At 44.2% G+C, this 19,795-nt stretch overlaps 1 protein-coding gene across 12 annotated transcripts in view; it reads right to left on the bottom strand.

The window, feature by feature from the left end:
* The window catches only part of LDB2 (LIM domain binding 2), a 353,147-nt gene that overhangs the window by 13,326 nt on the left and 320,026 nt on the right, over positions 1-19,795 (bottom strand). The gene's annotated exons all lie outside the window — the stretch shown is intronic.

Here is a 19,795-nt window from a genome sequence, read left to right as displayed (position 1 = left end):
TCCGCAGTTTCTGCAGCATCTACGGCTGCCTCCACTTAGGGCGGGAGTTTGGTTTGGTTTCCTCCTGTGGTGGACAGATGGAGGATAGAATCGCAGGGCACTGGGACCCAGCAAGGCCTGACAGCTCTCGGAATCTGAAGCCCCCAGATGTGTAGTCCCTGCCAGAACCAGTTAGGATCCCCAAAGACAGACAATACCCATCGAGCAAAGCCTCAACAGTGCCCTTTGGTAGACTTAGTGAGTTTTTGACTGGGTTTGCTCCCCTCTATGCTTCTGACTTCATTTTCTGGGATTCTGGCCTCAGCATTGACCTTTTGGTCAATCTGGAACCAAAACCCGTATCCGTAACAGTGACTTGCTGAGTGGATGGATGGATGGATGGATGGATGGATGGATGGATGGATGGATGGATGGATAACAGATATCTTGGCTAGATTTATAGCAAGGAGTCATTTGCTCATGGCAGACAAATGAGGCATTGTCCTGAGGACTTAGAGGTGATGAATTTGTCCATTTGATAAATAATTGATCGCCTCCTCTGTGCAGAATGCTTTGCACAAAGACACACATATATACCCAATTACTACAAGTCCTGGCTGGGTAGTAAGATTTTAGCTCAGTCCCAGGACTCCTGTCTTTTCATAGTAACAAGAGCCTAACAAATGTAGATGAACAGTTTTGCTTTGTTTTTATCTGACAGTTCTCCTGGAGAAATTTGATTCTCCTTAGCTACACTCGCACAGTCATTCATCTTGCTCATCTCCTCGCCTAAACCCAGGAATAGGTGGTGACTGTCAGAATTGGCTCTGGCTGAAGAAGTGATGCTCTGGGCTTGGCATGTGGCTAATTCTGGTCTAGTCCACCACCAGCCGTTTAATTCAATCTTTTCCAGCTGATGGATGACATTTTCTGAGCTTGAACTACCTACACTTTGTATAGACCGTGTTTCCCCAAAAATAAGATGTAGCCAGACCATCAGCTCTAATGCATCTTTTGGAGCAAAAATTAACACAAGACTCGATATTATATTATATTATATTATATTATATTATATTATATTATATTATATTATATTATACCTGGTCTTGTATTATAGTAAAATAAGACTGGATCTTATATTAATTTTTGCTCCAAAAGATGCATTAAAGCTGATTGTCCAGTTAGGTCTTATTTTTGGGGAAACACGGTAGCTGCTTTTATGGTACAGTGCTAGAGTGAAACAGTTGCTCTAGCGGCCATACGGCCTATGAACCCAAGCATATTTACTACCTGGCCATTCACAGAAAGGTTGTTGACCTCTGTTCCAAACCAGTGCTATGCAAAGGAGGTGTTCTGCAAACCCTCTGTTGTTTCCATGGCAGGATAATGAGCTTAAGGCAGAATGTAATTCAGTTCACTGCTTCCTTCATTGAGAAAGGCTTGCATCAAAAAAATGTCAGATGAACTGAACAATATGTTCCACAAAGCAGTTGATTTCCATTCCAGAGCCAGCTCCTTCCTATCTTGTGGATCACTAAGAATCCGCTGTCCGGCATTGGTCTGCAAACCACGTTTCGTTACCACCCAGGTGACCATTAAGGCCCTTGGAGGTCCAGTGCAGAATCTCAGTCTGTCGCTGACCATCCCCGCCCAACAGGTGCTCTTGCTTCTATAACACTTATCACTAATCTGCATACGTCCCCATGTTTTTATTTGCATTGGGAATTTACTTTCTTGTGCACTTGTTTCATCTCCTTAGCTATAGCAAGCCATATTTACTTTTCTCTCCCTTTTATTTAACATAGTATTAGGCATACTCAAATATTTAGTGAGTCATAGCTTAATCATCACTTGGAATATCGAAACTATGCCTGTCCCTGGAGTATGTACCTGACATACATCGTATCATTAATCCTCAGCACCTTCTGGCCCACTTTTACAGGTGAGGACACTCAGACTCTAAGCTGATATTAAGTTATCTAGAGCTGATATTAAAGACTCTGATTCATGTCATGTTTCCCGGTTACACAGCCATTTGAAGGACAGAGAAGAGGTTTGCAGTCAAGTTTGCCTGACGCCAACACTGTGCTCTCAAGTCCTAACCACTCTGTTGTCTACCTCTCTGAATATGAGTGGATAATTGCTGCTGAGATGCCAAGTTCAAACGTTCTCACTGGCTTTGTATTGCTCCTTGCACATGGTATTGATCTGTACAGAGAGGTAGGCGATACATGAGGGGTGCAGGTTTAGGAACCAGATTCATCTGGCTTCGAACCCCCAAATCTGCTATTTACTAGCTGTGTGCTCTTGGCCAAGATTTTCAGCCTCTGTGAACCTCAGTTTCCTCACCTGTAAAATGGGGATAATGATACTATCTATGATGGTTTGACACAACATATGTAAATCCTTAATGCAATGCCTGGAACAAGGCCAGTGATCGCAAGATAGAATTTGGTATTATGATAAATAATGGTTACATGAATGGCCAGGCCCCACTGAGCCAGGAGATCAATGTGTGATGTGATTGGTTAGCGACTCTGGGAAGTAAATCACTTGGTCTCCTTGAGATTTCGGGGTCACGAGACATAATGTTCCAAGGGATGATAATCAGGCTAACGGTACAAGGCATTTTCGTATTAGGTTGGTGCAAAAGTACATTGCGGTTTCTGCAATTATTTTTAACCTTTTAAACCGCAATTACTTTTGCACCAACCTAATAGATAATGTCTCCGATAATAATCCATTTTTAGAATTCAATGATAAATATCAGATGTTCAAACCCACAAACCAGAGTACCCTAATCCCCCGACCAGTAACTTACTCCTCTGGCTAAATCTGAATTAGAGAGAAATCAGAAGGTGAGGCGTGATTAAGAAACAAATGCTTATCTAAGGGTGAAGGAATCTCTCCTAATTAGGAAACACATCACCAAAAGGGATCCCATAGTAAAATAACAAAACAACCTAACATATGGAACACAAAAGGAAAAAAACAAAACAAAATAAGCAGAGAATCCCACCTAGAAACAGATAACAATGAATGACAGGCACCCACATGAATAAAACCCACTCTGCCTTAGAGGATGAAAAACAAGGGAGAGAGAGGAAATGCTTTTCCACAAAAGGGATGCAATTCCAAAACATCAGATTATGATTTGGGTTTATTTCCTGACAGGCTTAAAGGCAGATTGGTTGTCAAATTCAAAAACATCCTCCTTTTTATATGAAGATCCAACCAGGGAGCCTTTGCCTTTTCTCAGTTGTTTTACAAACTGATTACTCTGGAAAGTGATCACACTCAGCCCAGGGAGAGGAGGGCGCCGCAGCTGCCACTCAGGTGTTGGAGGGAACATCCTCCTAGAGCAAACAGGCCATGCGGGCACATTTCAATATCTATGTCTTGATCTCAATTTTGAGGCTGCCAGGAAGGACGCCTACAAGACCAGTGAGGCCACCGGCTGCCTTGCTGACCTACGGAGACCCCATCAGAGAGCCAAGTTCAGGGTTTCTGCTGGAACAGTCATTTCAAGGCCTCTGATGTTCTTTCTCTTTCCTTCTGACCCCACGGACTCATTTCTCTGCCATGTCATTTGGTATGGGCACTCCCTCCACAGTGCTCCAGTTATTTTCCTACTTGCTCTCAGACCCACCCCCTCCTCCCAACTCTGTACTGCAGGAGACAGGGCCCCCCCCACCCCCCCTTACTCCCGCCACCATTTCCCAGCTGCTTTTGCAATTGGCTTTGGGTGAGGTTTGGCCAGTTGGAGGCACCAGGGGAGACTGGAGGGAAGTGGGTTGAGTTAGTTTCCTAGGGCCGCCAAAACAGAATGCCACAAACTGGGTGGCCCCGAAACAACAGAAATGTATGTTCTCTCAGTGCTGGATGCTAGAAGTCTGAGGTGTTGCCTGGGCCATGTTTCCTCTAAGGAAGTGTCCTTCCTTGCCTCTTCCAGCTTCTGGTGGCTCCAACTGTCTCTGGTGTTCCTTGTCTTGTAGCTGCAACACTCCAATTCCTGCCTCCGTCTTCACATGGCCTTTTCCCCTATGTCTGTCTCTCTGTCCTCTCCTGTTCATATGGACATAAGTCATTGAATCTCCAAATAAGGTCACATCCTGAGGTTCTGGGTGAACATGAATTTTTGAGGGACTATTCAACCTATTACATGGGTACAGAAATAAGGAAGGGTATTTCTTGTCCTCTTTGAGGTTCAGATGACCTCTCCAATAGCTGTCACTACAGATGCACATGGTCCCAGCTTCTACCAGGTGGCCTGACAGTAGCACCCTTTTCCCCAGGAGTGGCAGTGGCTAATCATAGGGTAGCCTCATTTCCTACTTGCTTTTCCAGCTCCACTTTTATAAGTAATTTGCCATATTAAATTTCCTTCATTAAATTAGCTAGTGTAGGTTTTGTTTTCCTGGACAGACTCTGAGTGACATCCATGATTTGTGAGACATTAGGCAACATCTGAAAAATGAAGGACTTTGCGTGCATAGAGGCATCGTATGCAGTGGTTCAGCATACACATTTGGCTTGGGTTCGAATTTCAACTACTTGATACCTGGGGACCTTGGGCAAGTTACTAAATCTCCGGGTGTTTCAGTTTCTCCATCAGCAAAGTTGAGGTAACAACAGTACCTAATTAATTGGGTTGTTAGGAGAAACAAGAAAATCCACTTAAAGTAGGTACCTAGGTTTTAACATATGGAAAGTGCTCCCTATGTGTTTATTATGATGGGGGTGTAACCAAGTCTGGGGGAAGGGGCTTCATGAAAGACATTTTGAAACTCATCAGGATATACCTGTTAAAATCTTATGGATGGTCCCTGCCCAACGTGTGTGTGTGTGTGTGTGTGTGTGTGTGTGTGTGTATCCTAAAAATTAGATTTTGGTGATCCAGTGGACATCTAAAATGTTTAATCAATGTGTCTTTCCTACAAATAACTTGTTTTCACCATCTGACCACTGTGACATTGCCTCAAATACCCTAGCCATGTGTTCTACCAGAATTGCTAAGTTCTAGCCTACAGTAGCTGAAATGTTTCCAAAGGAAGGAGAAAACATCTGCCTGGAAATACCCCACAATCATTAATAAACACCTAAGGAGTGCTATCTGTCACCTAGAAGGCTATGAACACATTTTAGGTAAATTTTTAAAATTCTTCTTCGCTGATTGTTGTGCCTTCAGACGAATCAGGTACTAGAAATGAAGGTGAGTGGCTCAAAACCGTTCTAAGCAGCCTCAGGCAAGACCCTGCCTCTTTATTGTCTGTCACTGTGTCTGTCAGTTTCTCGCACATATGAATTTTCAGGAACTGGCTCTGGTGATTGTGGGGGCTAGCAAGTCTGAAGCCCAGAGCTTCCACAGGCTGGAAACTTAGGCAGGAGGCAATGCTCCAGTCTTGAGGCAGAATCTCCTACTCTCCAGAAAACCTCAGTGTTGCTATTAAGGTCTTTGACTGATTGGATGACGCTCACTGGACACTAACCTGTTTTACTTAAAGTCCACTGATTATAGATGATAACCACATATACAAAATACCTCCATTGCAAAACCTAGATTAGCATTTGATTAAATAACTGTCACTACAGCTGCTATGAACTGAATTGTGGCCCCCTCAGATTCCTATGTTGAAGCTCTAATGCCCAGTGTGACTGTATTGGAGACAGGGCATTTACTGTGTTTCTTCGAAAATAAGACCTAGCCGGACAATCAGCTCTAATGCACCTTTTGGAGCAAAAATTAATATAAGACCCGGTCTTATATTAATTTTTGCTCCAAAAGGTGCATTAATTATAATATAATATAATATAATATAATATAATATAATATAATATAATATAATATAATATAATATTATATTATAATATCGGGTCTTATATTAATTTTTGCTCCAAAAGACGCATTAGAGCTGATTGTCCGGCTAGGTCTTATTTTCAGGGAAACAGGGTAGGAGATAAATACGATTAAATTAGGTCATCAGGGCAGGGTCCTAATCTGAATGATTGGTGGCCTTGTAAGTGGAAGAAGAGCCCTCAGAGCTCTATCTCTCTCTCCCCATGTGATCACACGGAGGAAAGGCCACGTGAGGACATAGCTAGAAGGCAGCCAGCTGCAGGCCAGGAAGAGAGCTCTCCCCAGGAACCCACTCAGCCAGGACCTTAACTCCAGACCTCCCAGCCTTCTATGAGAACTAAACCTCTGTTGTTTAAGCCACCCAGTCTATGCTGTTTTGTTAAGGCAGCCCGAGCTGCCTAAGTCAATAGCCTAGGGAAACTAACATGTAGAACTATCATACTCTCCCCACTAGACTCTAAAGAACTGAAGAGTTAAGGTGAGTTAAGGTGTGTCCTATTATTTTATTTTATTTTTGATATTACTCAGCACCAAGCGATGGGTCTAATGTTTGGGAATAAATGAATGTGTAAATACATGAATATGGTAGAATGGAAAGAAAACCAAATAGGTGATTAGACATCAGGAAATGGGTCAGCTCTGGCTTCATCCCCTTCGTAATTGTGGTAAGCTGGATACCAGGGATGCAGCGGTGAACACGGAGACACAGCCTCCCTCCCTTGAAGCTGACTGTCTAGATCGGAGACAGGTGATACACAGGCATTCCAGGTGGGCTGTGTATTATAAAAGAGAAGGGCAGGGGGGTGAGGAAAGGTGGCCAGGAGGAATTGATATTGAAGTTGAGACCTCCAAAGATGACTTAGTCAGCCGGGTGAAAGAGAAGCCGTCTGAGACAACGGTTGGAATGCACATCTCGGGTAGAGGGAATACACGTGTGAACGCAAGAGAGAACGTAGCATCGGAAACTTCCACGGAATGGGATCAGAGGGCAAGCTACAGTGGAGAGGCAAGCAGGGCTCAGATTTGTCAAGGCCTCAGTTTCCTCCCCACAGAAGAGCTGAGAGGTGCAACTGATGTAGGTGGAGGAGGTCTGCGTGGGATGAGCCCTCTGCAAATGGCACAGGGATAAACAATGATATGGTAAATATCATACTGTTTTTCTTTTGTCCATGTTTCTGGAGCATGAGAAAAGCATCATTGGCATTTTGACATGTTTGGCTAGACAAAAGCACCAAGTTCCCCAAAGGCAAACACTGGCTGCTCAGTCTCCAAGCGATGCAGACTGCCCCCACCCACCCCCAACGAGGGTTGTGTTGCTCACAGCGCTGAATGCGAGCACTCATCCACGCTGATCCACACCTGAGACAGGTAGCTTTTGTAGTATGTTCGTTATTTTTCCTAGGGAGCTAAGAGACCGTGTACTTGCAATGAGGTAACATTTAAACACCAGCGTTTATAAATGGGCCTTATAATCTTACTACTGCGAGTCAGGGAGTTTGGATATGGTCCTTGGGAGCTGTCAGTGACAGTTTCCAAGGAACATAGCTATCTTGCTCATGCAGTTATAATCCCTCCTGAACATTAACTGTGTGGTTATGCCTGCCTCCTGCCCTGGTGTAAATACCCACAAGACTATTAAAGACAGCTGCGTGTTCTGGGCTTTGGACCAGCATCCCCAAGGCTCCTGTCTGGGAGGGTTTCTAGGCTATGGTCAACCCGGGGATATGGACTTCTCCTGCTTGGCCTTGGGCATCCAGGGCGGGGTTCTGTTTGGAATGCCTGCCTTCCTGCCTTCTGGGGAGCTGCTGCCAGGCAATGGCCCTCCAGCTCCACTGTGACACAAAGAAAGGAGCAATTTCTCAGTAATGGAGCGCTCAGCTGCTCCAGTGCTCCCAGGGGCCTCAGGCATTGTGCGCCTGCGGAGCCCTGTATCAGCAGTCGTTTCCCTTCCCAGGGATGGAAGTGAGATTGGAGAAAAGCAGGATTCATGTTGACAATGGCAACACTTTATGCAAATGGAGTTGGCAGAGATTGGGATCCATTCATTCATTCACTCACTCACGCAACGTATTTACTGAATACATGCTACACACCCTGTGTTTGTTCTAGGCTCACTGCTCTTATGGAGCTGTATCCTAGTGAAGGAGACAGATAAATTATATAAGCACAAGACATATGTTAGTCACAAGTACTGAAGACAAAAAAAGAAAGCAGAGGAAGGAGATGTGAAGTGTTGGAGTTGGGAGGGTTAAAAATTCAGATACTTTTGCTAAAGTCACTGTGCTAAGACGACTAATGGCTCTGCAGATGTCCATGTTCCAATCCCTTGATTTTGTGACTATGCCAGGTTACATGGCAAAGGGAGTTAAAGTAGCTAGTGAGCTGACTTGGAGATGGAGAGATTAGTCTGGATTATCCAGGTAGATCCAGTATCATTGAAAGAGTCTTTAAAAGTGGAAAGGGAATCAGAAAGGAGAGTCAGAAAGATGGCAGCATGAGAAGGAATGGCCTGACATTGCTGGTTTGGAAGATGGAAGGGGGCCATGAGCCAAGGAATGTGGGCGGCCTCTGGAGGATGGAAAAGGCCAGGAACACTCTCTGCACTATAGCCTCCAGAAAGGAACACAGCCCTGCTGACAACCTTGATTTTAACATAGGGAGATTTACGTTAGACTTTTGATCGACTGTAAAATCATAAATTTGCATTGCTGTAGGTCACAATGATTGTGTAATGTGTCTCGGCAGCACCACCCAGAAGGTGACATCTGAGTAAAGCTCTTGGGTGGGGTCACCCTATTTAGCACATAATAATACAGAATGCCCAATGACATTTGAATTTCATATAATAAATAGTAATTTATTAAAGTAATTAGTAAATATAATCTGGCAATCCTAATCTCAGAGGAAGTTAGGAAGTGAGCTCCTTGAGGGGAAAATGTCCTCGGCAGAAGGCAAAGCATTCTGAGCAGAGAAACAGCAAGGGCAAAGGCTCGGGCTTTGAGATACATGTAGTAGGAGAGGATGGTTGGAGTGGAGGGAATGAGCAGAGTAGGAGAAGAGGATTCTGAGAGGTGGAGAGGAATCAGACCATGAAGGTCATAAAGAGGATGGTGGCCTCTGGTCTAAGCGGGATGGGAAGTCATTAGATGGTTTTGGACACAAACATGCTGACGTCTGGGGTCTCCTCAGATTGGAGAGGGGCTGACTGTAAGTGACTGGGGGGCAGGGTTGAGTCTGTCGCATTGCTCTGGATCTAGCACAGAAGTAGGTTTTCAAGCTCAGAGGTTCAAGCTGGGAGGGCGGCAGTTCTAAGTGGTAGAACTCCATCCTGGGCCATTTGCCAGCAGACCCGGAAAGGTGTGGGGAGGTGCATGGTGGATTGTGAATACATAATTCCTATGAATTCTATATCCAGAAAGGTGCTCAGCAAAAGCAGGTGCTCCAGAAACATCTATCGAAGAAATGGATTATTGCAAAGCCCACATTCTTTCCACAATCCTCCACTATCACAAAGTTGTTATCTCTTCCTTGGGTATGTGGTTTTGAAATCAAGGCTGATTAAAATGTATTCTGCGAAGTCCTCTTTTTTCAGGCCAGCTCTGGGCTGCCTGCTTCCTCCATTCAGTCCCTGTCACCCTTTGCTCCCAACGGTATCTTTTGGAAGCAGCCTAGGAAATGACAATTTCCCTGTCTACCATCTCTCTTCGCTATCTTATGTGAAGTTGCAGAATGACATTTCCTTCCTCTTAATTTCTCCAAAAGGCAAACAATGCGTTACTCAGGAGTTCTGCGTCAAATCCTAACACCTGATATGTCTGATATGCAAACTGTTCACTTTTTCTATTGTGCAGCAATGAGACGTTATCGCTCTGGCTGCTCTTATTTCGATTATGAAATGCATCCCCTATCACTCTCCACCTGTGTCCTTGGCAGCTCACTCAGGCTCACGTGGCCTCTCAAATGCTATTTGTCTTGCTTAAGTTCTTCTGGGTCCAAAATAATCATAGATTTAGAGAAATCATCGCTGTGTCATCCGTACTTGAGTGGGGGCATGGCTAAGTAGACAGGCAGCCATATTCAAATCAGGGATGTGGTTTCGGAAAACCTTACTATTGGAAAATTTCTTATCAAGGAATGTTCTGTCCGAAAGCACCCAAAAGGGATATTACTTTACAAGACATCATATAAGGGAAAATGCCAATCAGTAGGTTTTCCATGGATGCTTTGTAGTTCAAGCTGATGAGGGAAAGCAGAATAGGACCTAAGATGAGTTCAACACTGTTTCACTTACGAATAAAGGACTCTAATAAAAGGCTGTCTTTGAGGTTTCTTTCTAGCTTAACATGAGCATTTTGTGCACTAGAAATAAACATATTATGCAGAGCTGAGGTCCTGGGGAAAAAATCTGTCCCTGTCTTTATCTTTCTCTCTCCACTTTTCCTTCTAATTTTTTTATTTTAATTTTCAGTAGGCCAAAAAGTAAGATTTTCAAGAGCATCAGATTATGGATTTCAGGCACTCATTATAATATTTTCTTCAGGTACACACACACACACGCACACACACACACACACACACACACACACACACACACTTCTTCCATGTTTCTATACCATGGCTAAAGCACGAACGCAGTGTTTTTCACAGAAATGATGCTATTTTTAGACTAAATTGTAGGAAGTCTGCAGCATTAATAAATGGACAAGAAGCACAGAATCACAGTACATGGTAATATGCCAATGCAAAAGCTGGCTTGGTCTTTAGCCCATGAACTGTGGTTAGATGTTGTCGCAAAGAAAGTAAACACACTGCTTACAAAGATGTGATTAATAAGCTGAGAAACTTCCAGGCATTTTTTCCTTATTCTTTAGTGCCAGCTGTATTAATACTAGCATATTTTCAACTTTATTAGTAAAGCCTTGTAGCCTGGTACCCTTTGGTGTGCTCATGAGGGCTTCTTAAATCAGCTGCACATTATTTGCAGAGGTGAACATCTGATAAACATGGCTTTTCTGTCTCTCATCCTAATGGACCAAATCTTCATGTGTCTCCATGACACCTTGTACTGAACAGTAAATATTACATCTCCCCAAACCCACTGCTGGAAGAAATCTCTGACAGAAGTATCGCCATTTGGTGATAACTGATCCACGGGCCACTTAATGTGACTTGCTGGTCATGTTTGTTTCAGGAAGGTTTGTTCCTCATTGTGGCAAACTGCTCCCTCCATGTGCCAGGTTGACATTACGTGGATGTCACTTCCTAGGGAGGGAGCCAGTCAATAGATTTCAACTCCCTTTCTTGGATAAACTTGTGATGTTAGTCATTTAGGAAGATGAAGTAACATAAGGAATTATAGAATAGAATTAGGGTGACCAACTTCCTCTGGTCTGCCCAGGACTGTCCCAGACTTTAAAACCAGAAGTCCCATATCAGGAAACTTCTCAGTCTCATTTAACTGACAGTGGACTATCCTAGGTAGAGGAATCACCAACCTAACCCTGAAGGAAGCAAGAAAGAGGCTTGGGCTTTGCAGTCAGCCCAGGTTCTAATCCCAGTTGGGCTGCATGAGCTATGCGACCCTGGCAAGGCTTGAAGTGCCTTAACCGTCAGTGTTATCCGAGTGGGTTAGTAAACCCTGGCCTCAGGTTGTTAGGAAGTTTAAAGAAGATAAGGCATTTACGCTGTAGAATGCAGTGCCCTCCCCCACCCCCACCAAAACATCATTTTTGAAGGTGTAAAACCATTCACTTCTGCAAAAGATGGAAATAACAACAGCTGTCTCAGAAATCGGAGGAGACAAAGCAAACTCACGTGTGAGGAAGAGTCTGCACATACAAGAAACAGTCAACTCAGTGCCCAGCTTAGTGGGCCCAAAGTGGTGTGTGATGGGCTCTCAGGAGTGGGTTCTAAAAAAGCGACAGCAAATGCCACAGTCAAATCATATCCTCGGTGGCATTCCCTTCCTTCTGACTCTGAACAGGGTTTTATTTTTGACCACAGCACTGAAACTTTTCCTGGGAGAGCAAGACTGTAACAGAGAAGATGGCCTCCTTCACCATCTTCCTGTTGTCACCAGATACCTGTCTGAGGGATGTTACCCTGGCTGGACAGATGGGTACTTATATAAAAGACCTTGCCCTCCAATCAAACTCCATTTGGGGGTTACGTAAAAACAACAATTGCTGGGAAGTCAGAATTTTTAATTAAATGTATTCAAAGGGAGTACAGATTAGTGCCTCTAGGCAAGAAAGTGTTTAAAACTCATAGGCCAGCTCATGCCTGCTGAAGCAAAATCTCACTGCTAGCGAAGCTTTTAAGTATTGATATTTCCTGCATTAATAATACTTTAAACCACATTCATAACAATATAATTAGCAACACAATTCATATCATACAGCACGCGAGGACTCTGTGTTGTTAATTACGCCAACAGAGCTTTTGTGTCAAGCGCCATGTTCTAATTTTAGCTTCCAAGGGAAGTGAACCTAAACTTGGGGGGTGGGGGCGTCCCTCTGAGAGTGATGCCCCTGCACAGTTCACGGCTCTCTGGCGATCACTAAATAACAATGAATGTTCTGTCCATGGTGCTTCGGGGATGACACATGTTTTAAAATCCAAGTGAATTTGGCTACACTCCCAAATTTCGTATATGGCAACATATGATTAATGTCATAGCAGTTCTTATTCTACCTCAGACTCTATCTTAAAACCTACGGGACATCGTGATACTTGTATATGGAAGAGACAAGTGCCTTAGTCAGGGTCTCAGAAGCTTAGCCCCACAATTTCTATGCCCCCTCTTTGAACATTCCTGGCTGGCTTTGTAGGAATTTTCGCTGCTGGGACTGGGAAACACTGAGATAAGGGAAGTGCACACTTTATCATCAATGGTTCTGCCAAAGGCCTACACTAGTCCTGAGTCAGGAAACAAAAATATTGAAACATCTAGTTGTGCCAATTATATTCTTCAAGCAGCTCAAAAGGGCAGCCATGGTTGCGTATCTTCACAACCTTTATGAATTATCATTTTAAAAACTGGTCTACCAATTTGATAGATGAAAAATGATATCATTTGGAATTATTTTTATTTCCAACATGAATTCTGAAGAGCACATCTCAGCTGAGATCCCACCAAGGAGGATGTCAGACCCAGAATGGATTGGGACACATTCAGGTGAAGCTTCTGGATTCACCCTTGCTACCCAGCTACCCCCACGTTACGCTGCCTCCGTCATGATCCCATTTACCTTGAGATCACTCGGCTCAGAGCACCCCTAACAGTAGTTCCTCCACCAGAATCTAGTACTTTCTTGTTTTCTTATTCTTTACATTAAATCAAACAAACAATCAAAGAAAAAGAGTGTTTATCAAGGCTTCACTGGACATTAGACTAGCTTCTGGAGATGCCAAAATAAATAAGCACTGTTCTCTCACCCTGAGGAGCACAAAGCCTAGGGAGAAAGATGGACAAGTAAAAACAATTACAATTCAGGGTGAAAAACAAAAGCATAAATAAGATCTACGTCTAAGTGACCAAGTGCTATTCTAGCCCACCCAGCCCTGCCTTACAATGCATGGGCATGCTAAGGAAATGACAGTGGCCCTCACTCTTGCTCTTTGATCTGAGCCAGTATAAAGAGGGACCTCTCGGTGGGGGTCGTACTAACTGGGTGTAACACCGTGACAGCCGTGGTACACTGCGCTGGCCTCTCCTAACGCTGACGACTGGCTTGGCTCAGAGAGGGGAGTTTTTCTCTTTGAGGGTCAGACAGGAGTTCCTGGAGAGTGAGGTCCCCTGAACGAGGTTTTGAATGTGAAACGGTATTTGCCGGGCGGAAAGGAGGGGAAATCACGTGCAGATGTACGGAAGCACAGGTGGTATGGTGTATCTGGAGAGCGTCCAATATTACTGGATGGAGGATCAGGAGGGGCCCATACAATGTATATTAGCAATATTTCCTATGATGCATTTTGCAGATATTAGTATGTGTTAGGCAAAAGAATTTAAAAATATCCCAGGTTGAAGAAGTTTGAGATAATAAATGGAATGAATTAAAATGAAGCAAATTTTTTTTCTGTGGGATTTCTCAGAGCCTTCAGCTAAACTCCCAAGTGAAGACACAGGATTTCCCAAACATATTACTAGGTCGGACCTTTTTGTTTTGTAAACCCAAATCAAAATTTTTGTAGATCAATAACACATGAAGCAGAAGAGCATGAAAACGCAATCCCAAGAATTTAAGGGTAAAAAGGAAGCTGGAAGAAGCACCAGGCCACAAAGGGTGACATACTAGCCACTAGAAGATGGCTGGCTGTGTCCCCAGCCACTACTTTTGTTTCCTATCCTGGACAGCAGGAGAAGTTCAGCAAATACGGAGGCTGCAGAAACAACAAGTATGAACCCGTTCTCCTCATTGGATGTAATCACAGTGATACAACTGTTCTGGGGAGATGTACGCTTCAGGGTGGGTGTCTGATGGCTGAGGCTTCCCTAACTGCGGGTGGTCCACCCCACCCAGCCAGGCTGCCTTCCTATGCCTCCATGGACTGTGTGCTCAGGCGTGCTGGGCAGCTGGTCAACTGTCCAGGTGGCCTTCGCCACTGCTCGGAGCAGTTGGTGCCTCTTCAGAATGCCTCTGCTTCAGGTGACTCAGAAAACCCTGACAGTTGGATGAGAAAGAGCCAGTGACCAGCAGGCTATTTGTATTAATTCGAATTGGCTTGTATGTAACGAGGACATTTGTTTTCTTAAGAGGCAGCTATCCTAGGGTAGAGGGAATCCTACTCATGCCATCCTCAGGAATCATGTGACTCAGCTGGCTCAGGTGATGGATAATGGATAGAGAAGGAGGTGGCAAGGCTGCTGGAAGCCTTCCTGAGGGTTTGAGGGAATGGGGATAAAGGCCTTGAGGGACGACAGGTTAGAAGTCACAGAGGCCTGGCTGTTAATCCTCCCCCCAACCTCCATTTGTGGACTGTGTGGCCTTAGGCAGTTATTCAGTCTCTCTGTGCTCAAGATAAAGCATCCTTCTCAGGGCTTCTCTGAAAATTTAAACAAGATGATGTATGTAAACCACCACGCCTCCTCTGTGCTGGCACATAGCAAGTGCTCTGTCATCAGTCACAATAAAAGTGAATTACTCACTTCAGTAGTTTTTATTTTCTGAAATCCTATTTATATGTTGCCTTTTTAGAGATTTTTAAAAAGTTTATGCATGTTTTGACTGTCATATGCATGTATGTGTGGCTATGTTTTGATTCTGGAGAGAGGGGCTTGCTTTCTCTTTAGGTTTTTCCTTACTCATGTGGAAAGACCGTCAAGAACTCAGTCTCAGAAAGGTCAGCTCTTTCCTTCCTCCCTCCCTCCCTGCTTTCCTTTTTTGTGAGCAACAAAGCAAGAAAACTATGGGAGAGTTTGACTGGGAAAGGGAAAAATACAACTAATTTTTACTAAGTAACAATTAGATCTCCTCAATCTCTTTTCTTTTAGAAGACAATGTGTAGATTTCCTTAGTTTCTTCTTTCTGCATCAAGACCTAGGTACAGATACACTGCTTCCTGGGAAGGGATAATTCAGGAAAAAGCAATGTGTGTGTGAAACATATTCCATGCACAAACCTGTTTTAAATCCACAACAGCCTGGTAAGTCTTCCATTCTTCCCTTCTTTACTGAGAAGACCTTAGTTTCTAAGAGAGCCCAGTAAGGTGCTGGGAACTTGGCATAGCACGGTGTCTGAGGTCCACACTTGCCTCTCCCGTACTGTTTTTATGGGTACGAATAATAAGTTTAAAAAGAGCTCTACTGGAGGACGGTTTCTTGTTCCCAATGCCCTTCTAACAATCCTACCAGGAGGGTAAGTGAGGAACCCCTTTCTCCTTTTACAGACACTCAAACAAAGTGACCCTGGCCCCCTAGATGGGCAGTGCTGGAGTGGGACCAGAATCTGGGTCTTCTGTTGTCTGTCCCTGGCTGCTGCTGGTTTCTGAAGCCCCCGTGCCACTTAGTTGCCTGTGGTGTAGGACAAAGCAGTCATTTACTACCTAACAGGAGTCGCAACCAAGGGTAGGACAGTGAGCCAAACTGTACAGGGTGGAAGCTCCCTTTAATTTGTGTTATGTCACTTTGTCTCTTTAGACATCAGGGCTTGGGACGAGGGACTTGGGCTGGGTAACCAGCATTTTGGAGCCGGAGGAGCCAGATTGTGAAAGTGGCTCTGAGAGTGCTGACTCACGGAGGTGGCGCTCAGGGCCTCGGCCATCTTTGTGAGTCACACCCAAATCGCACACGTGTTTGGCTTGTGTCCTGGGACTCCTCATCTGCCCTCTCAATGCAGCAAAAGTGGAAAGTGTCATCCCTCTCTGATGGGCCTGCACTGGCTTTCTAAAGCACAAACCCTGTTCTACTTTTTCCCAGTGTCAGGAGGTGTTAAGAAGAAAGATTGACTCTGTGAGCTGGGCTGCAGAGCGATGCGAAGAACCTGCAAAATGAAAAATCCATGCCCTGCGCTCTGAGGCTTCCAATCCTGCTGCACGGGCTGTTTTCCTTTTCTATCCACTGGAAGGAACCAGAAATGTCCAACAAGTAAAAACAAAACAAAACCAAACCACAATAGTGAAGATTCAGCAGGAGACAAGGAGTGCCCTCCTGAGGCTTCATGCAACACGCCCTTTCCCCTCCCACCATTCTGATCGGGTTCATGGGTTCTCATGTGTATTTCACATGTTTGCTGAGCATTTGCTACGTGCCACACACAGAGAGCATTGAAAGAGGAGTTTCTAGAGTCAGCCAGCTCAAACTAGCTGTGTGCCCTTGAGCAAAATACCTCCCGAAGCCTTAGTTTCCTCGTCAGTGAAATAGCACCTCATGAGACTAAATCAGTTAATCATTCTCTCATTTATTCATTCATTCACCAAACATTTATGGAGCACATACTATGTGCCAGACATTATTATGAAGCACGCCGTGTGTATTTTATATTTAATCATCACGACAGCCCTGAGGTAGATCCTTTTGTTATCCTCCTGTTACAGGTAAGGACACTGAAGCCAAGACAGGTAAAATGACTCGTCTGGGGTCACACAGCCAGTAAGTGGTAAAACTGGAGTTGGAATTCATCATCTCAAGTCCTGAGCCTGTCTGGTGAATAAAGCATAAGACCCAGTCCCTGAGCTGAAGATGCTGACAGCGTAGTAGGGGAGACAGACCTGCCAATGATTAGGTGACATGGAGGCAACGTTTCACAGCAGACGTATGACAGAGAGGAACCCCAAGCTGTCACAGAGTTGGGGGGCAAGGACACCTGTATAGATTGGGGGATTCTGAGGGAAGCCTGTGTGAAGGGAGAAGGGGAAGAACGGGAAGGTATTCCAAGCAGAGGGAGAAGGGTGTACACGGCACAGGGAAGACCAAGCATTCTGGGAAGTGGTCGGTTCTACAAGATACTTAGAAGAAAGAGGAGAGAAACAAAGCTAGAAGAATAAGCAGGAGCTTTCCTTCTCTCTGGTCACATCCACAGACCAGGGCAGTCTCTGCTTTCCTCCACTTTGGTAACCATGGTGATGGTAGTGGTGACGATAATAACAGATTAGCTTTGCACAACACCTAGAAGTTTATGAGACACAATCACACACATAACAGTGTATCATTTGACCCGGTGAAGACGGCAAGGCAGGGAGTATTTTTAGCCCCATGTTACACACTTCCAACTGCATACATGAATTTGTGCTAAATTTACTCAGCCACACCCCCAAAAGGCGTGGTGGAACAATGATATCTTTTCATTTGGAGGCTAGGAGTCCATTGCTATTTCTCTTATCCAGTAAGAAAAAAAATTAATCAGATTCACTAAAAGCTCAACATTACTCTGGCAGAGTTAGTGTTCACCAAACATCCACGTGTCCCCAAGCATTGCCCGGCCTCCCTTGCAGTTAAGTTGAAGTCACATGACTAGCTCTGGCCAATGGGTTGGGAGTGGAAATGAGGTGTCATTCAGATTAAAGTAGTTAATTGCTTTCTCCTAACAGCTTTTCCCTTGACACAGCAACCTTGGACATTGAGTTTTCCAGAAGATATAGATTCAAGATGGAGTAGGGTGGCCAACCCAAGCTGAACTTTCAAAGCAAGAAACAAGTCCATATTGGGTTAAGCGAATTACAATTTTGGATCTTAGATCTACTCCAGCATAGTCTATCCTATCCTGAATGATTATCGCTTTTAATACATTGGCATCTCTTCTTTACCTTCTTCTCTCAGTCTTTATCTGAAAATGACACATGCCTCGCGGAGAATTTAGAGAAGCAGAAAACATATCACTGCTAATCTCATCTTCCTGAAGACCACCTGATATCACTTCTCTTTCTTGCTCAAAAGTCTGAAGATACCATTGCTTCAGCAGACAATATCTGCATCACTGAGCCCAGCATGTAAGACATTAAGTAATCTCCCTGTCTTTGTATTTCATTTTCCACTAGCTCTCCCTCTCCAACTTACTTCTCAGCCTCATTGGACCACTTAGGTTCCCTGGGTATATATCCTTTAAGAATTATTTAGTTTCCTCCTTTCCTACTTGATCGTAAGTTCCTTGAGAGCAGAGCTGTGGCAATCGTTTGGAAAAATAAATTATTCACAGGAAGAGCCTGGCACAAAGGAAATGCACAGAAATGTGCATTGGACTGAATTTCATGGAATAAAGATCTATGAGAAAGAATCATTTTGGTTGGGACACTTTTAGACTCCCAAGGCAGTTCAGCCGATTTTAGTAATGATACCATTTGATGTCAGCTGATTCTCTGCCTAAGTTTTTCAGCCTTAGACAACCTTTATATGTTTACCCCAAATTAAGAAAATATAAAAGTTTACAAAGAAGTGCCTTATATTTGTTCAACAAGAGTTCCATGCTTCACCTGAGAGGCTGGGTGATGTCCATCAACGGTAACATGAGGATTAACTAAAATAATGATGATCTGTTAAACATTAAACTTGTGCTTATTGCACAGTAGAACCCAAATATTTGCATAGCTACGTGTGGGCAAGGAGCTGGTGAAATCCAGGTGATCACCATGGTCAAGGTCCCTGAATCTTTTCTTGATCTGTGACAGACATGGTGGATGGCAGTCAGGTATGTGGCCCCCTTCCTAGAGCATCCCAGGTAAGGGCTGGACAGCAGGCAAGAAAGTCTGGGTGATTATTTACAACTGCTAGCACACCAGTTATCACTTCACCCCACAGCTTCACACGAAAGCGTATCAGAATGCAATGGAAGAGAAGCATGCCATCAGGATGACCACCCATCTCACTGGATCTGTAACGTAAAAGGCGAACCAAACCCAGAGTTTGGTAATTTGGCTACCACATTCGGTAACACTCTCAACTGACAATTGTGCATAGGAGTTGAGAACTGCTGCTCCACGAAAGAGGGGCCTCTATTTGAAAGGTTTTGTTCAAAGGAATGAACATTCAACTCATCAGACTGGGTCAGGGCGTTCCCTTTTCAAACTATTTTACGCCTTGGTCTTTTGTACTTCTGGGAGTAGTTTCAGGTAAGGCAGATAAGGCAACTGTATCTGTTTCCCAGGTGCCCAGCTCACTGCAATGCACACAGCAGCAAATCTGTAAATGTCCATCGTCAGTGATGCTGCCACGGGAGGACAAGAGAACACCAGGAAGACCAGGGACCTAGAAGGCGGCCTTACTGGCCCATTCACTAACAGAATAATGACAGAATACCTACTATGTGCCAGGAAGAGATGGAGGTACTTGGCATGTAGTTAAGTAAGAAAGGCAGGCAGAAATAAAGCTCATAACCTAAAGGGGGAAGAGACGAAAGTAAACAAATGATCAAGACATTTTGGATATGAACCAATGCCGTGCAGATAATAAAACAGTGATATAACAGAAAATGGTTAGAGACGGAGATAGCAGGATTGGTGAGACGGGCCCAACCATGCCACGATGTG

The sequence above is a fragment of the Rhinolophus sinicus genome, chromosome 1 (assembly GCF_057876585.1).
Source record: "Rhinolophus sinicus isolate RSI-liver-muscle chromosome 1, RSI-T2T, whole genome shotgun sequence".
Taxonomy (NCBI): domain Eukaryota; kingdom Metazoa; phylum Chordata; class Mammalia; order Chiroptera; family Rhinolophidae; genus Rhinolophus; species Rhinolophus sinicus.
This window is presented reverse-complemented; position numbering and strand designations above follow the sequence as displayed.